Source organism: Capricornis sumatraensis, chromosome 2 (assembly GCF_032405125.1).
Source record: "Capricornis sumatraensis isolate serow.1 chromosome 2, serow.2, whole genome shotgun sequence".
NCBI lineage: Eukaryota > Metazoa > Chordata > Mammalia > Artiodactyla > Bovidae > Capricornis > Capricornis sumatraensis.
This window is the reverse complement of record NC_091070.1, coordinates 80,356,768-80,376,370: the sequence shown is the minus strand read 5'-3', so window position 1 is coordinate 80,376,370 and position 19,603 is coordinate 80,356,768.

Genomic DNA, 19,603 nt, shown 5'->3' with positions numbered 1-19,603 from the left:
GCTGTGACAGGGCCAGAGTGAGTGTGTTCAGGCGGTGAGAGAGAGGAATGGAGTAGCCAGCACTTAGGCAGTGGAGTTGGAAGGATCTGGCCCGTCAGCTAGCTTTTCCACCGTCCGTGTGACTCACTAAATCTTCCAAGCCTCAGTTTCCCTGCTCTGGAAATCCCTTTCTGAGAGTCATCCTGAGGACTAAATAAAGCAGTCCGTGTAACATATTCAGCACAGGGCTTAATAGTGTTCAATGATGTAGATTATTTTTTACAAGTCTTTATTGAATTTGTTACAATATATATACATTTTTTATATTTTGGTTTCTTTGGGCATGAGGCCTGTGGGATTTAGTTCCCCTACCAGGGATCAAACCTGCACCCCCTGCGCTGGAAGGCGAAGTCTTAACCACCTGAACACCAGGGAAGTCCCAAGCTATTATTATGAATACTTATGGCTTCGGGAAATTTTTTGAACATAAAGGTGGGGTGAGTGGCTAACTCTACAGACAAACTTTTCATGTAGAATGTCCCCAAGTCAAGGAGAGTCTGTATCTGAGTCTCCCAGGAAAGGCCATTTCAACTAGGTGTCCTATGTCCTTCTATGACTGGACGGTGGTGGGGCTCACGTTGGGGAAGCAATGTCTGGGGATTTCTGTCTTGGTCCTGCCCACTGTAAGCTCCTCAGCTCAGGCAAGGTTCTCAAAAGAGTTTTCTACACCGGCTACTTCCTGTTCCTCACTCCTCACCACCCTCAAACCTTGTAACCTGGTTGAGTCGGCACTGCATGGCTGAAATTACCCTCACAAAGCAAGACTCTGATCTTGCTAAGATTAGTGAACACTTTTCCTCTGCTTGCTAAGGCGATGGCTTTGTGGTGCTCAGCCCTGCTGAGGCTCATCCTACTTCCAGGCACCCTCTCCTCTGTGGCATCACATCTCATTTCTCGTGATTCTCTTCCTGCCTCTCTGAGGCTTGCTTCTCATGCGGCTCAGTGTCTCCTCCCTCTGGTCCCTTAAGTGTGGGTGATCTGTGGGCTCCTCGGGCTCTTTTCTCACTCCATTCACCTTCCCCAAGGGAGCTCTTTCAAATCCCCAACAGTTCTTGCCTTTCAGTTTGCTATTTCCAGACAAGACCTTTCAAAACCTTCAGACCATGTTGCCACCTGCCTACTGGACATCTCCATGAGGGAGTCCTGCATGCACCTCAAACTCAATGTGCTTACATCAGAACCTATTGTTTCTCCACCCAAATGTGTCCCCTTTTATCTTCCCCATCTCAGAGAATGACACAACCCTCTATGCAAGCCAGAGAGTTGAGATCACCTGGGACTCTGACTCTCCCACTGAGTCCTGTGGATTCTACCCTCTTGACCTCATGTAGACAGGTTTCTTTGTCTCTCTACTGATGACCAGGCCCTTTCTGGCACCCACGGTCAACTAATGGATCTGCCAACCCTTAGACTTCCGCTGCAGAGTTCACTGTTGATGGTATCAGCTTTCAGATCTACCTGCTCATGACCCTCCGTGGATCCCCCATCCCTGCAAGGCAAGTCCAATCCCCTCAGTTTTGCATTCTTGCCCTCGTCTGTCTCTCCAAGCTCCTGCCTCTCACCTCTTGCTCCTGATGTCTTTGCCAGGCTGAGCGACTTGCAGCTCCTGCCTTACTACCTTCTTCTACTTCCTGTCCTCTTTGCCTGGAATGCTCCCCTTCTCACCCTTCTCCTCCAGGCCAACTGCCAGACCCTCCTGAAAAATCCTTTAGTGTGTGAGGTCACTCCTCTTCGCCACCATAGAGTCCCCACTCAAGTGCAAGTTCAGCACCTGCCACATCATGTTGTCACCGTGAGCCTGACTCTCTCCCATCAGACCACGAGCCGCTGGGGAGCAGACACCTTCACACCCTCAAAGTCCAGCAGAGTCTTCTATAGTCAGTTCTCAAGGTATGTTTTTTTAAATTTAAATCTCAAAAGTACTTAGTTGTTTTATCTTTTTATTAAACAAAATATTAATATTTTAAGGTGACCTGAGATGGGAAAAGCTGGAGAGAAGGGGTACGGCACATAGTTCAGGAGTCGCCCCAACACACAACCTGAGCCTTCACTCCCCTCCGATGAACCTCTAACACTCAGTATTGCTTTCCTCAAGAAAGGCCTGTAAGTCAAACCCCGATGTTTGACTTAGACCAATCACATATCCTCCCCGTGCCTCTGCTTCCTCTTCTAAAAATGGGATGTTGGAGTATTCCAGGAAGATGATATTTTGCAGAGTACTTTCACACGAAGAATCCTCAATCAGTCTGCCAACAGCATGGGGGAACGGTGGCATTAGCAGCCCTCCTGCCTCCTGGGATCTCTTGTTGCTGTTGTCGTTCAGTCACTTAATCGTGTCTGACTCTTTGCGACCCCATGGACTGCAATCCAGGCTTCCCTGCCCTTCACTGTCTCCAGGCGTTTGCGCAAGGTCATGTCCACTGAGTCAATGATGCCATCCCACCATCTCATCCTCTGTCACTCCCCTCTCTTCCTGCCCTCAGTCTTTCACAGCATCAGGCTCTTTTCCAATGAGTTGACTCTTCACATCAGGTGGGGGTTCTTACGCTGGCCTTTATCCTTTACTGTCCACCCTCTGGTCAGATCGCTCTCTTTCCCTGCCTCCCTCCCTCCTCCCCTCCCTCTCCCTCTCTCTTCCTCTCTCTCCCGCTTCCTTTACATTAGTATTTGAACCTGCTCTCTAAACTCGAAAATCTTAAAAGCAAGATCCCACTTCCTTCTCCATGTGCTGTCCATCTTTCTGCTTTCTGTAAGCAGGGTGGCCCCAAGAGCCGTTCCCATTCCCGCCTCTCCTCCTGCAGCGCTCACTCATTCTCCCTCCCTTTGCAGTCAGGGGTCCGTCTCCACTGTTCCCCTAACAAAACTTTAAATGCTGAGGTCGCCAGTGACCTCCAAGATGCTCAGTCCACAATCCTGATCTCACTTGCCCTCCCACTGCATTTGGTTCAGTCACAACCTATTCTGTCAGCCACCCTGTTCCCTGGGCTGCAGGGACACTGTCTTCCTGGGTCTCTGCTGGCTTCATTCTCACCACTGTCCCTCAGCTTGCTTTGACTGCTTTCCCCCATGCCCGTCTTCGAATGCTGGAGTTGCTCAGTGCTCAGTTCTGTGTCCTTTTCATTCTCACCCCTCTCTCTTCCTGCTCTCTTGTATGCTCCTTTGTGGTTGCTGTTACTGCCCGTAAGGCTCCCATTCTGAATAAGCATCTCCAGCCCGATTCTAAGTTCCAGACTTGCAGAGCCTCCTGACTTCTGGGCCATTAGTTGGTCATCAAATTCAAAACCAAGCTCAGGATATTTCCTAAACAGTTCTTCCCCGTGTGTCCACTGTCTCAGCTGCTCTTATAGAAACTCTGGGAATATTCCTTCATACCTTCTCCTCCCTCTCCACGTTGAGCCCACCTTTGCCCATTCTGCCTCTTGGGTGTTTTCTATCTGGATGTTCTCTGCTGCTACCCTCCTTGTCTGAAGCACCGTCATCTTTCCATCAGACAATGAAATCCACCTTCCACCATGTGCTGCTCTCTGGTCCTCTAAAGTATTCGCTGCACAGCAGCTGGAAGGATCTTTTAAAACTTTGAGTCTGGCATATCATTCTCCTGCTTGAAATCCCTCACGTATTTCACATTGTCCCAAAGTCCAAATTCTCCCCACATTGGCCAGCCCCTGGATGGTCTGACTTATACTTCTCAGCTGCCCTCTCTCCTCACCTCTCCTCTGCCCTTCAGTTATACAGACCTCCTTTCAGTGCCTCTGGACTTGCACATGTGCTGTTTATGTTCCCTGTGCCCCAGAGGTATTAGCCTTTCTTCACCCAGCTTACTCCTGCTCACCCTTAAGGCCCTTCCCAGAACCTTCCTTCAAACTAGCCCATGCCCCCTGTTTTTTTTAAATTATGTCATACCTGCATTCCCTACTAGAATGTAAATCCCTGTTATTGACTATAATATAAGTGCTCAGCAAATACTGACAACTGAGGAAGTTCAGGGTGGCTAAGCAACATGCTTAAGGCCAAACAGCTTATCAGTAGTCTCATCTTAAACCCTTTTAAACTAGTTTTGGTGCCTCTGCCAGGGGACCCAACACACACACACACACACACACACACACACACACACACACACACACACACACACACACATTACATTTATCAGAGCAGCAGATGACACATTATCCTAGCTGTTTGGGCAATGGCCCCTCTCCCTGCTAAGCCTCTGAGGCAGAGGCCATGCTATCTTACGTGTTCCTATACCCCTGCTTCTTGCTCAGCATCTGACATTTGGCTGGGTTGGAGTACTGTGTACCCTTGTTGGTTTGACTCTCTGTTGATGAGTTCCCCAGATTCTTTTCTAGCTCTGCCTTTCTGCCAAGAACTAGTTTCATTCTTTAGCTCAGCTATGGATTGAGCCTCCTTTTTATTTTCATCCTAAATTGAAGAATAAAAGTTTAAAAGAAATTTTACTAAAAAAAAAAAAGAATAAATGAGCCAATAATTGAGGGAAGCACAAAAATAAATAAGACAAAAAGTATAAAATACAAGAGCCTGGAAATAGTTGAGGCAGAGGTTTGGCCCCATAGAGTCTGTGGACTGAGCTATCCCAGATAGCCCCACACAATTCTCCCTTTGGGGCCTTGGGTCAATTCTTCACCCACCCACATCCCCTCCCTGGTCTGGACTCAAGCCTGGTTAAGAGGTTGCTTTCCTGAGCAGACTCAGACTGTGTATCCACACTCTGGCTGATAAATTCGGGAAAACACCTCTAAGGGAATTGGGAGCCCAACAACGACAGGAAACAAAGACCCAGACCGTTAGAAGTGGACCGTGGGGTTCCATGTTCATCCCACAGACCCAGATGATGACCGTGCTGGCTGAGCCATTCTGCAATTTCTCCCAGAGAGCCAGGCAACCTTGACTCGGCCGCTGACCCCATTCTGGATGTGCAAGGAGAGGAGCAGGGGCTTGGTGCCAGGCTGCTGGGGTGTGAGGGCTATGGGGGAAAAGCTGAGGCTGAACCCGGAGGAAGGGCGGGGCCAACCAGGCTGGGGCAGGACAGGACAGCAGCTTCTTGTCAAACACACAATTTAATTCTAAGGCTGTATTCCTTGTGCCCGGGAGATTTTCAGTTTGCAATAGTGTCATTTACAGATGGATCTGCAGTGGCAAATTACAAGTTTGTAAGCAACAGCTTCTCTGACGCCTCAAAGGAAAAAAAAATGCCTTAGCCCTGTGCAAATTATAAATTCATAACTAACAGTGTTATCCAACTGAATGCAAAACAAATTCATTACCAGCTACATTATTCCATTGAATACCAAGTGAATAAACTGCACAGGGTTTTGTGAGGATCAGGGATGTGTCAGGACATGAGGACAGAACGGCCTCTCCTCACTTTCTTGTTTGTGTGCTCACAGGTCCACCTCACGCTAACCCTCAGTGTAGGTGGAAGTGGATGAATGTACACTATTTGGACAGAAAGGAGGCTGGAGATTATCATGGTGGTGGTGGTGTACCACCCTACTAATGTGTGTTTGCGTCTTTTGTGTGGTTGTTAGAACTGCTGTGGTGTTATCTTAAGATATTAAGATACTGGGGTTCCCTGGTGGCTCAGATGATAAAGAATCTGCTTGCAATGCAGGAAACCTGGGTTTGATCCCTGGGTCAGGAAGATCCCCTGGAGAAGGGAATGGCAACCCACTCCAGTATTTTTTCCTGGAGAACTCCATGGACAGAGGAGCCTGACGGGGGTACTGTTCATGCGATCACAAAGAGCTGGACACAACTGAGCGACTAACACTATCCTAAAATACTATCTTGTGAAAGTTCATACGTCTAAGTCCTTGTGAATGTCAGGACATCCCCCCAAAGCAGAGATCATTCCTATTGTTAACCCTGTAGGAAATGAAGGTCCTCTAAGCAGAGACCAGAATGAGAACACAGGTCTAAAGCACTGGAGTGGGGCTTCCCTGTGTCTCCCCAGGGAGAGAATCTTGGGACCAAGACTCAAGGTGCTGAGACATCTAGATGGGTGCTCCCAAGTGGGGGTTCTCAAGACCATGCTCACAGTGTGAAGGAAACTTGGGGTCTCTGGTGGGCGGGCATAGGCTGTGCTTTTTAACCTGGGTTAGCTAGTTTCATCTGACTCTGTGGTGTATTCCCAATGGGTGGTTTCTGAAACTCCCCTTTTTTTTAACTGTAGAAAAGCAGAAAATGCAAATAAAACTAAAAACTACATATACCACTCATAATTTACTTTGGGAAGTAAATTACCCACACAAAAGCTGCATACACACACTAGCAGAGTGCTACACGGCCACCACTATCATCACTATAATCACTTTGGGGCAGGTCAGACCTGATCCACCTTTTGCAGACTCGGCCCCTTCTCCAATTCTATTCAGAAACTCTGAGCATTTAGAAGACTTGACTAAATACTCAGTGTTGGGGAGAAAAAGAAATGGCCCATACTCCAGACCAAAGGCAACGGGCAGGGTCTAGCTCTTAAAGCCTTCCTCCACTCCCCCGCATCACAGGGAGTTTCCTGGCATGAGCCCACCAACTTGGCTTTTCTCCTTCAGGCTGGCTTCCCTGCTTCTCTCTCTTCCTCCCGAATCAAGGCACCTTTCTGTCACCTTCTTCAGGAGCAAAAGGAATTCCTCTCCTTGTCTCACACTGAGCAGGTTGCTGTCATCACTGGTCAGAACAGTTCCCCCAAGTATTTTTTCCAAACAGTTTCCTGTCTAAGAATAATTTTGGTGCCAGCTTTTAAGATAAAATATTTTCACCTTGTTTCATGAACACATTTATATTTTTAGGAATGAGGGTTATTCTACAAATGCTGGTGTGAAACCTGCTTGTGTTCATTAACGATACAGAGTCAGCATACTTTTATGTCGACAGATATATCTACATTTTCTGTTTTAGTGGCTTCATATTAGTCTATATGGTTTCTTTAAACCATCTCTTCTTCTGCTTTGCATTTAGGCTGTTTCCAATTTTTGCTATTATAACACCCACACATCATCCATGCACATTTATCTACTTATTTTCTTAGGATAGATTCTTAGAAGTAAAATTTCTGAAAATGCACTTTCCAAAGGCTTTTTCATATTGTTAAACTACTTTTCAGAAAGTTTGTGCCAATTTATACTCTTCATCAGCAGCTTGTATTATTGTCCTACTTACTATAAATGAAATAGTTTGTTTCAGTTATGCCCTGAAGTATTACAGAAAGGGCCCCTGTGAACGCTTTGGTGGCAACAGTGGCAACGGGTGAGAGGTTCCTCAAAGGATAAAGACTCTCCCAGGGAGCAAGAATGGGGTTATGGGATCCAGCTGCCCCTCCCTATATGGATTCTTCCAAGGCCTCCACTGAAGGATTTGACATTGATTGACTGATGTTTTTTTGAAGACTGACATCGTTTCCCTTCAAATGGTGGTGACAGTGATGAGTGCAGTGGTAGTGATGGCAACGATGGGTGGTCACGTGGCCAGGTCAGGGTGGTGACAGATAACAGTGGTGATGATGGTGAGCACCATGGTGATGATGGAGACGGGGGTGGTGGTGTTGACAGTGGGATGGCGGGGGCAGTGGAAACAGTTGGTGGTGGTGATGATTTAGGATGATGCTGAGAACGGCGATGGTGGCAATGCTGGTGAGGACAGTATTGATGAAGGAGATGGTGATGCTGGCAATGACAGTGGGGCAGTGGTGGGGTGATGAGGTGTGATGATGGCACTGAGAGGCAGCGTGGATGACAGAAGGGGCAGTGGTGGTGGTCTGGTAGTGCTGAGAGTGGGTGTTGGTGCTGAAGTGAGCCCAGTGGTGCTGGTGGTGGCGAGGGCCGTGATGGTGGGGTATTGGACAAGTTTTTGATGATAGTACTGGGTGCTATGGAAATATGAAGGTGAAAATGGTGTAAGTGATGATGAGGAATGTAACATAGGATTAAATGGGTACGAAGAGAGAGACAGATTAGCTTTAGGATGAGAAAAAAATGTGAATAAAAGAAGCAACATGAATCTAGTGCCTAGAATGGCAGGGAGGCCCACTGCAGGGCCAGAGAGCAAATCAGCGGCCGTGGGTGCTGCCAAGGGTCTTGAGAGTGGCCGGAGGATTGTGGACTCCAGGACAGCAGCCCAGAGAGATGTTTTTGAATCCTGAGAGGAAGATGGGCAGGAGCTGAGGAGCAGACAGGACAGAGTGTGCCTGCAGAGGAGAGTGTGAGGAGCTGAGGGGTCAGCCCCACTCCTGGCCTCGAAGGCGAGCAGCTGGCAGAGTAGGCTCTCCCCAGTGCAAGCAGTCATCTGAGGGCCACTGGCAGCGTGGAGGAAGACGGTGTGAAGGGTGTGTGACACGTGATCCAACCTCAGAACCCACGGACCCCGACCCTCTCTGGCCCTGTGTCAGCCCCAACTGGCAATCCCACTCTCGCCTTGATAGAGAGAAGGGCCCAGAACAGTGGTCCAGAACTCTGGCTCCCTCTCTATTCCCCAGCAGCAGTTCCTCAAGCCTGCTAGACGAGCATTTACTCAGTAGCACTGCCTGCGAAGAGCCCTTTCTCACTTCTCCTGGTGTAGCATGAAGCCCGCTGGGCACGTGCTCAAGTCTGCTGGATTCTCTCTTCCCTGGTAAGGGAAAAAGTGAAAAACTTCAGGGAGGCAGAAGACTTATGTCTGAGCAGCAAGCACCCCATCCCTGAGGATGGGGCTAGGTCTCCCCTCCTACCCTCCGTCATCTTCTTCACTACTGCACAAAAGCCACCGGAACCCAGTGGGCACTCACTGTGGGAGAGGGAGATTTTTTCTCCCTATTTAATGATGCTGGTGACCTCACAAGATTTCCATGGTGACAAGACCAAGGAACCAGGGGGACTTGGTGAATTAGGACAAATGAACCCACCCCCAAGTCATCTCCGGGACTTGGATGGGAGGGGCCTGGATATAATGCATGAGTTTATAGAAGTGGGAAGGAAGGGGTTTGGGACACGCAGTTCTTCAGTAAGCTCCATCACGTCCAACTCTTTGCAACCCCATGGATTGCAGCACACCAGGTTTCCCTATCCATACCAGGTTTCCCTACCATCTCCCAGGGCTTGCTCAAACTCATGTCTATTAAGTCAGTGATGCCATCCAACCATCTCATCCTCTGTCATCCCCTTCCCCTGCCTTCAATCTTTTCCAGCATCAGGGTCTTTTCCAATGTGTTGGCTCTTGGCCAAAGTATTGGAGCTTCAGCTTTAGCATCAGTCCTTCTAATGAATATTTAGGGTTGATTTCCTTCAGGATTGACTGGTTTGATCTCCTTGCTGTCCAAGGGACTTTGAAGAGTTTTTTCCAGCACCGCAATTCAAAAGCATCCGTTCTTCGGTCCTCAGCCTTTTTTATTGTCCAGCTCTCACATCTATACATGACTACTGGAATAACCATATCTTTGACTAGATGAACCTTTGTAGGCAAAGTAATGTCTCTACTTTTTAATATGCTATCTAGGTTTGTCATTGCTTTTCTTCTAAGGAGCAATCACTGGCTCCTTAGAAGATTCATGGCTGCAATCACTGTCCACATTTATTTTGGAGTCCAAGAAAATAAAGGGGCACAAAGATTCTTTTTCAGGCTCTTTTTGGACCCTGAAAAAGAAATCTGTGCTCCTCTTTCCTTTCTGTGTTGCAACCCTTGTCCTGCCTGAAATGCTCCCTTCACTGAAGGGCATGGTGCTGAGTGTGGCCCCTCACAGGGAGACCTAAACGGTCACAGAGCACCCACAGGGAGATGTTCTGATCCTAAGGGTAGGAAACTCCTAACCCTAGGCACCAAGGCAGGTGAGGAGACGGAGGTAGGTGGGCAATAGAACAGAGGGGTGAGTTTGCAAGGAGAAGATTATCGTCTGGTGAGGAATCAGGGCCTTATCTGCCTTGTAAAGCTTGGTGTTCTAAGGATCAGCCAGGGGCCAGCGCCTGAGAACATGGGCTGTGGAATCCATGTGACCAGGGTTTCAATCCAGGTGTAAATAACACCTGTGCCCTATGGTTGCAGATTTCATGGGATACGTAGGTAAGGCATGTGGAGTTCCCTTGTGGCTCAGATGGCAGAGAGTCTACGTGCAATGCAGGAGACCCAGGTTTGATCCCTGGGTTGGGAAGACACCCTGGAGAAGGGAATGGCTACCCACTCAACTATTCTTGCCTAGAGAATTCTAGGGACAGGCTACAGTCCTTGGGGTCGCAAAGAGTCGGACATGACTGAACAATTAACACTTTCACGTTCACTTTCATGGGTAAAGCCTGTAGTGAGTGCTCGAAAAGTGTTTATTTCCTCACTCCTGCCCTTCCCTCCCCCACACCACGGGGCCACCACAGCTTCCTGAAGGGATCTGAAGCACCACACTGCCCCTCATTAATTTCCTGCTTTCAGGCACTGAATAATTTGATCCTCACATCCTTGGTGACTTAAAGACCACTGTACATTGTCCCAGTGCCTAAAATCCTCCCAGGGAAGCACCACTGCTTTGCACCAAACCTCTTTTTACATAGTAATAACGTCTCACTGGGGATGTAACTGTTCCATCTCTGGGCAAGGGCAGTAGTGCTGGGAGGTGGGAGCAGTGATTCTTTTTTAGTGCAGGTAGAGCCTACGCGTGAAGACAGAAGAGAAAGGGGGTGAGGGCAGAAAAGTAAGGGGTAGGAACAAGAGTTTGTTACCCTGAAATGCTGCCAGCTGTCATGCCACTGGCTGAGGGGTTACCCTCATGGCGAGTGATGCAAAACTCATTATTCAGAGATTATTCAGCATCTGAGAGAAGCCACATATGCATATCATGACATACTCATCCCATGGAAAAGGAGGAGAAATCAACAAGTTTTACCTTCTGAAGATGGTCCCTGGGAGCAAAGTAGCCAGTCCCCTCGCACCAACAGTCCTGGTTGGTGGCTGCCTCCAGGTGAATCATGCCACCCCAGGCCAGGCAGTGCCACGAGGCTGGGAGTCTGGATGCAGAGAGCTGGGAGTGAACCCCCGACATTGGAGTGGAGCTTGGACATTGGCTGGGTCTCTCTGTTTGCCACAGACAGGTTTTCCTGAGAACTATGCTTTAATGAATTCAGAGGAGCAATTTGCAATCAGCCCATCAAATGTTCAGAAATACTCTTTAAGCTAGAATCTCACTTGCTGGGAGTCTGTACCCTGTAGTGGCTGAAAATTCTCCATCAGGAGCTGCACCTTCCTACTCCATATCCAGTGCATCCTGGAGCCACCAGTGGGCAGGTCCTGCCCCCAAGAGAGTCCAGGTTCACTGAGCCACTGGGAACTGCCAGGTCTCATTGTCCAAGGGCTGCTGAAAACCAGGCCCAAGGACTGGGCAGCTCTCAGCTCAAGCCTAACTGTTGCTTTCCCTCCTCCTCCTTCCCCGGCCTCTCCAGCTCCACCCTGTGTGCCCCCTTCCCTTCCACCCCACCAGGGCCCTTTGAGTACCCTTGGGCTGCTTCCTCACTCCATTTTCTTAGGACATGGGAAATTACAAAAGAACCTGTGTTGGGGACTTTTCTTTTACATTTTCTAACTGGATTTTGCTAGCTGTATTTATTTTGATTCCGGCCATCTTACTGACCTCTCTCATAGTCTCTTATTAGTTTTTCAGTTTATTCTCTTGAGTTTTCTGGATAAACAATCATATCATGAACAAATAATGATAGCAATTTCCCCTCCTTCCTAAACCTTATGCTTTTTATTTTTAAAGTACTATTCTGTTGGCTAGAACTTCCAGAACAATATAAACTAATTGTGATAATAACAGGCATTCTTGTCCCACTCTGACTTAAATATGAATACCTCTTGCTGGTATTTTATTGCTAAGAATCATGTTGACTGTTGGTTGCAGATGAATATTTTTTATTATGTCAAGGAGATGTTCTTTTATTTTTATTATAAGGCTTTTCATCAGAACGGATGCTCAGTTTTATCAAATGCATTTTCGGTGTCTATTAACATTGTCACATAACTTATCCCCTTCTGGCAATTGACATGATTAATTATGTGGACTGATTTTCTGATATATAATCATCTTTGCCCCCTTGTATTTCTAACTTAGTCATTTGTAGAATGGGGAGGAGATCCACTGCCTGAAAGAAATCTGGTTGAATAGCAGATCTGTGCTGTGAATCCTCCTACAGTGCAAGAGATGCAGATGCCAGTTCAATCCCTGGCTCAGGAAGATCCCTTGGAGGAGGGCATGGCAACCCACTCCAGTCTTCTTGCCTGGAGAATACCATGGACAGAGGAGCCCAGCGGGCCACAGTCCACGGGGTCACAAAGAGTCGGACACGACTAAAGCGACTGAGCATGCGTGCCCTGAATCCCATGGCTGTGAGCCTGCTCAGGCTTTGGTCCCCCACACCGGTCATCAGTCAGACCAGATGACTCCTTTCAGCGGCTCCTCACTGCCTTCAGCTGAAAACCAAGGTCTCTAGGTACATTGCTCAGGCCTTTTCCAATTAGCCTCTGTCCCTCTCCTACCACCCCTCCATAACCCCGCCTTCTCCCCGCTAATCACATGGAAATCCTGGCAGATGGCAAACCCATGTGCCCTTCTGGGCCTCTGGGCCTTCTCACATGTTGTTCCCTTGCCTGAAGTGCCCTTCCCATCTTCCTTCCAGTTCCTCCAGGGAGCCGCCCTGCCCTAGAGGGCTGGGTTAGGAGCCCCGCCCCCAGTGCCACAGTCCTCAGCTCACTGGCTCTTTGGGCCTCACCAGGTTGGGCTTCCCTGGTGGCTCAGAGGTTAAAGCATCTGCCTGGAATGTGGGAGACCCCGGTTCGATCCCTGGGTCCCGAAGATCCCCTGGAGAAGGAAATGGCAACCCACTTCAGTACTCTTGCCTGGAGAATCCCATGGAGGGAGGAGCCTACTAGGCTACAGTCCACGGGGTCACGAAGAGTCAGACACGACTGAGCGACTTCACTTTCTTTCAGGTGGAAGGTATTTTCTCTGTGCATCACTACCTCCAGCAGCTCCAGGAATCCAAAGACCCGCCTGCTCCACCCAGGGTCCCACTTCCCAGACCCGAGCCCCACTACATGTTACTCCATCAGCCCTTGAGTGAGCACACCTGGGAACACACTCAATATGCTCACACTCAGGAATGCACACCACTTGAGCCCCCCAACCCCACCTGTGAGTCGCAGGGCTATCCCGGCTCTGAAAGCAGTGAACAATGAGAGGCCCTGGTTGCCAGCCTCACAGGCGGCAGCAGCTCCCTGGAGCCTCTTTAGAAAATGCAGTCAGCCTTGTTTCCTCCTCATAAACAACAACTTAGCGGAGCATCAGGGCCCCAGGGGAAAGTGCCCCCACCCAAAACTGCTGCTGTTGGAGATGCAGGCGGGGGAAGCCAAGTGGGCCCAGGAGGACCCAGGTGACTGGGGATAGACGGGCGGGAGGGCCTTTGATGGGCTGTGCCCCCCTGGGTTTCCTCGCAGCCTAGATGCTGGCAGATAATCTGCAAAAGTGCTGCCTCTATCTCTCCACTGGGCCTCAGGCTCGTCCTCCTGGGGTCTCCTCTGTCCATTCTGCAGAGCAGGGGTCCCCAGCCTCCAGTATCTAATGCCGGATGATCTGAGGTGGAGCTGATGTAATAATAATAGAAAGGAAATGCACACTAAATGTAATGCTCTGGAATCATCCGGAAACCATCCCTCACCTTGGTCCACGGAAAACTGTCTTCCATGAAATCAGTCCCTGGTGCCAAAAAGGTTGAGGCCCGCTGCTCTGGAGGATTCATTTTCAACTCTCCTCCTTCCCTCAGTCACCAGGTGGCCAGCTGGAGCTTTTATCCCTTGGGACAAACTGATATCAAATGGAGAACTGCTTGGCTACTAAGCCCCTGGTGGGGCAGGGGCAGCCCAGACCTGACTCCTCTCTTGCACCCAACTTCCTCCAACCCCTCTCCCCAGCAATCCTGAGTTATACAACAGAGTCCTGGACAAGAATCTGATGAAAAGTCAGGTGACATGGCTTAAAGCATGTCAGGTCCAGTGGTGGCTGACTGGGTTCCAATTCCAACTCCACCCTTTGCTAGCTGTGTGATCTTGGGCATGTTGCTTAATCTCTCTGGGCCTCAGTTTCTTCATCTGAGGCACAGAGTGCCCACCTCCAGGGCTATGGTGTAGATTAAATGAAATGAAAGTGACTGACACATGGTACTTGCTCCATTAATGTTGGCTGATATTATATTCAGTTGGTCAAAAAGTCTGTTCAGGTTTTTGTAAGATGTTCCAGGAATTCCCAAATAAAAGTTTTTGGTCAACTCAATATATTACAGGTCAGAGCAGGCTGGGGTGTAGCTGTGACCTCATAAGCTGAGACCTCACTCACTGGTGGATAGAGAAACTAGGTCCCAGAGAGGCATTAGATGTTAGGTTGCTGAAGCCCCTCTCAGCCTGGACTTGTGTCTGTTGAGGAGCTCTCTGCAAGGAATATTGGGTTTCCCAGGTGGCTCACTGGCAAAGAATTCACCTTGCCAGTGCAGAAGATGCAGATTCGATGTCTGGTCGGGAAGATCTGGACAACCAGAGTCCAGTATTCTTGCCTGGGAAATCCCATGAAAGAGGAGCCTGGTGGACTAAAGTCCATGGGGTTACAAGGAATCGGACATGGCTGAGCGCCCACACTTGCTGCAAGGAGTAATGATTTCAGGTACAAAGACCTTGATGCCTGCAGTCTTGCGTCTCAGCCTCGGTGCTGTGAACATCCTGTTCATGTTCGACTTTGTGCGACCCCATGGACTGTAGCCCGCCAGGTTCCTCTGTCTGTGGGACTCTCCATCAAGCATACTGGAGTGGGTGGCCATGCCCTCCTCCAGGGGATCTTCCCAACCCAGGGCTTGAACCCACGTCTCCCGCATTGCAGGCGGATTCTTTACCATCCAAGCCACCAGGGAAGCCCACATGAACATCCTGGCAGGCTCTTAATTATATAAAAAAATCGACAAATTTATTTACATTGTGCTTACTGAGTGCCCAGTAGAATGATGAGCCCTTTATGTCTATTAACTTTATATATATGATACCAATATTATTATTAACTTTTTAATTTTTCCAACCAACATGAGGTAGTACTATTATTAACCCCATTTCATAGGTGAGGGAGCTGACACTTCATGACTTGCCCAAGGTCACGGCTAGCAAGCAGGAAGGCTAACTTTCTGCCAGCAGGGCTGTCATGGGCGAGGAGACTTTGGGCTCCAAGGTGGACTCATTGAGAGTACCTGGAATGTCTTCCCCTACAGCTGAAGCTGGACTGGTGGAGGCATTCCTGGCCAACTTGGCTGCCTGTGACTGGGTTCAGTCAGAGCCTCAGCATTGACTTACAGATGTCCATCACTGGACACCACATCTCGGGCCACAGCAGGTATTTCCCTGGAGAGAGGACAGTGGCAACTTGGAACAGGAGAGCTCTTTATTATTCAGAATAACCACACTATTTAATTTACTATTAATAACAGCTCTTGAGTCAACGTTCTCTTGAAGAGACTTGAGAACTGAAAGGATGGCCCTTCTCTTTCGCCCCTTCCTCCCTCCCTCCCTCCCTCAGAAAACTGCAGATGCCATCACGAATGAATGAGTTGTTTGGGGGGTTAAAGTAGGAGGATTCAGGGCCCCTACGGAACCCAGTCACCCTTCCTCCCTGCACAGCCTTGCTCTGTTTTTCCTCTGTGGGTCCCCGGAGGCCCCTCACGCCTCGTGCTGTCAGACCCCTGAGTATGGATGGCATCATCCTCCTAGGCTGAAACAGAGGGCAGAGGCTGGGGGCTATGTCCCAGCTGGAGCCAAACCAATGCTGGGCTCCGCAATCCTGACCCCTTTGTCCTGAGGGCAGGAGTGAGTTTGTGGGGTCTGTAGCTGCGACCCCTTGGGGCCCCCTCCTCTGCCCTCTTTGTTCCGTGGGGGGCACACAGTGTAAGGAGTAGTAATCCAGAGGAACAGAGCCAGAGAGGAGTCCTGAACCCTTGCCAGGGGCCTACTTGGCTTGGAGTTCAGAAGACTCTGGGGATCTGAGAACTGCCTTCAAAGAACAGGAGGGATTCGGTTTCTCACCCACAATCTTTAGCAAGGCCCTTCTCTGCCAGGCCCTGGGAACGTGTGGCCCAGTCTCTATGGAGCTGCCAGAGCGGCAGAGGTGGTGGACGGGAACATAACTCACACCACAGTAAGGCTTCAGGGGCAGAACCATCAGGTCCAGATGGAAGCTGTAGGAGGCGAGGGCTTGATTTGTCTGAATCAAAGCTAGGTGGGTTGATTTCCTGGTTCCCAGAGGTGATGGTGCAAAGACTTTCCTCCTGAGTTGAGTTTGGCCCTTGGGTGTTTATTCAAGATCGTGCACAGGCTCCTGGGCACCCATCATCCCTGACTCTGCTGCCCATATTTGAGCCCCTGTGTGATCTCAAGTGTGTCAAGTGGCCCCCTGGGGTTGACCTCCCAGAAGGCTTGTTCTCCCTTTCTTCTAACTGACCGACTTGCCCAGAGCGGGAGGAGCAGGGCTATCCCTACGGGCTGTGGGATGGAGGACTCAGGTCTGCATGGCAGCATCCTGTCTCCCACCCCCATCCCAGGGAGATAGTCGATAGCCTCCTCTCCTCTTCCCGTCCACCCCTCCACTTGGGCTGAGTCCTAGACTCCCTTAGGGGATTGCAGAGTGCTTTTTAACAGACACTGCCGTGGGGTAGTTTCAGACCAGTTGTCATGACATTTGCACTTTCTTAATCTGCTAGCGCCTGATTCCACATACCTGCACACACACACACTCCTGAAAACACACCCTCACACGCGTGCCAGCTCTCATTGTGAGGGCCACACTCTTTATTCAAGGAGCAGTTTCGGGTGTCTGAATGGAGGCTTGAAGACTCCGTCTTTGCAGTTAGCATGCTACAGCAGTATTATTAGCCTCTGATAGGCAGGTCTGCCTTTGCCAGAGACTATAAATATGTGGGGCCAATGACTCAGCAAATCTGTTGCTATTTTTCTTGCAGGTCCGTGTGGATCTGTGTCTGTGTACACCATGGCCCCATCTCCCAGCAGCTCCCATGGCTTGTATCCATGGAAACGCAGTCCTCCCCACTCTAGCACTCTGGCTGATAAACACTGGGAGTCTCCCCAGCCCCCCACCCACCTTGGAGGAAAAGCATGGACCACAAGGGCTCCCACTGAGCAGGAGGATGCCATTGACAGAGGAGGCGCTACTTTCTCAGTTGCTTTCAAAGTCAAGGCAAGGCCAAGTGTCCAGGCCCTTCCCCTGCTGGTCTGTGGTCAAGGCTTTGTTGTCTGTTCAAGGCGAGTGGCCTGGTGGGAAGACCCCTTACTGAGACCTGGGCCCTCATGGGAGTGGGGTGGCAGGATGGTTCCTGAGAGCTGTGGGTAGCATGGCAAGGGCCGCAGGGAGGAGCTGCTGTCCTTGGCAGTGGGGAGCACCAGCCTATGGAAGAGCGGGGAAGGGGCAGTGATGCTGACACCAGGGAAAGAGGTCAAATTTGATGTAAAACCTGGGGGACTTGTCTCATGACCTTGACCCTCTCAAAAGAAGTTGTGGGTCAGAGGAAAGAATGTGGGCTTTGGAATTCTGCCCCTCCCCCTCCCTCCTTTCCTTTCACAAAGATCCACATTTGCTCACTCTGTGCCAGGCCTTGTGCTGAGATGAATCAGAACCAGACCCTTCTCCTTGCCGTCTCACGGTCTTGGGGGAGAAGACAGATTCAGCATCAGGTCATTGAGCTGAGGGGTCCTGAGTGTCAGGTTGGAGAGGCGGGGCACAGGAGGATGGGCAGAGCTACCCCCGCTCACCCCTGGGGCCAGGAGAGACTTCCTTTGGGAGCTGCAGCTTGCGGTGATACCAGGAGGATGAGGCCGGGCAGGGGAGGTGCTGGCAGGAAGCAGAGAGGACATTCTCTGCAGATGGGCACCCCTGGCCAGTGGGTTGCCGAGACTCACACATGGAGCTCTGACTGTAACTCCTATTAGAAGCCTCCCTTTGAGAAAGCGACCTAAGCTCTCTGGCCCCTAAAATGGGAAACCGCAACACCTACCTGATTTGTGCTGGACGAGAATTAAAGAAAGCACCTGGCCCCAATCTAGTGAACGCTGATTGTACTAACTAGATACCAGAACAATCCATGGGCCAGTTAACTTTCTTCCTTTCAGGGTCTGTTTCCTGGTGTCAGATGAAGATGCTGGGCTAGATAATGTCCAGAGACCCAACAGCTCTGATTTTCCCTGTCCTCTCTTTCCCCGTTTTCCAAAAAGGGAGAACAAAGTTGCCACCAGATCTCAGAAGCAAAAGAAAGGGTCATGGACTCATTCAATGGACATCGATAGGGACCTCCCTGGTGGTCCGATGGTTAAGAATCCACTGTCCAATGCACGGGACTTAGGTTCGATCCCTGGTCAGGGAACTGAGACCCTACATGCCATGGGGCAGCTAAGCCAGCATGTTGCAACTGTAGAACCCAGGTGTCCTGGAGCCCCGAGCATTGCAACTAGAGAAAAGGCCATGACCTGCAACGGAGGCTCCTACATGATGCAACTGAGACCCAACACAGCCGAAAATAGGGAAGTAAACAAATACTTTTTTAAAAAGGACATGGACAGTTACTGAATAAGCACAGCTTGTGTCTCCTCTTGCTTAGGGAAAGCAGGGCTAGGCTGATGTCACAGCGGCCACTCCTGTGGGCTCCAAGGGAGCAGGAGCCCCACCCTTTCCCTCAGAACATCCAGCGTGACTGAAGGACCCCAGGGACCCGCAGCTGCAGGGCAGCAAAGTCAGTCCCAACCTTCCCCCTCTGTTGCTCACCCCACATATCTGTCTTTTCTCTGTGGGGAAACAGGAGGACTGGAGGTCTAGAACCTAAGTTCTAAGGACTGTCCTGTCCACTTCTGGCCTCCAGACCCCGTAGGTCCTATTCTTTAAGCCCCAGGGAGGCTGCGGAGCCGAGATGCTTAATTTGTTGTCCTGGAGCAAAGTCACACTGACCCTGGGAGGTAAATACTATCATTCTCCCCATTTCACAGAGAAGGATACTGCAGCCCAGAGGATTTTGGGACTGGCCCAAGGTGCCCCAGGTGTGGGTGGCAGAGCTGGGGTATCAATTCAGGTCAGCGGCACTCCAGGGCCCGGCTCTCTTGCTGCTCTGCACTCCGCCCTCAGGAACTCCGGTGAACCTCCTCAAATCCTTCGGGAAGCAGAGAAGATATAAATAGCATGTGGGATTGGGGAGTGAAAACAGCAAGTTGCAGAACCATACACACAGGATGATTGCAGCTGTGTGCAAAACAGCCTCAGAATGACATGTGCCGATGTGTATACATGTATATGAGAGGAAATGCACAGAAGTAGGCCTGGGAGGAGACCTCTGCTGCTTCTTGAACCATGTTCATCTCTGGGTAGGGGAGGGGAGATGGGGCACGGGGGCTTGTTCCTTCATCATCCAATATATTTCTGAATTGGTTCAGCTTCTTATTAGAAGTAGACAGTGTCTTATATACAGTGTCTCTGTGTACTGCTTGTGCAGTGAAAACATGGTACACGGGA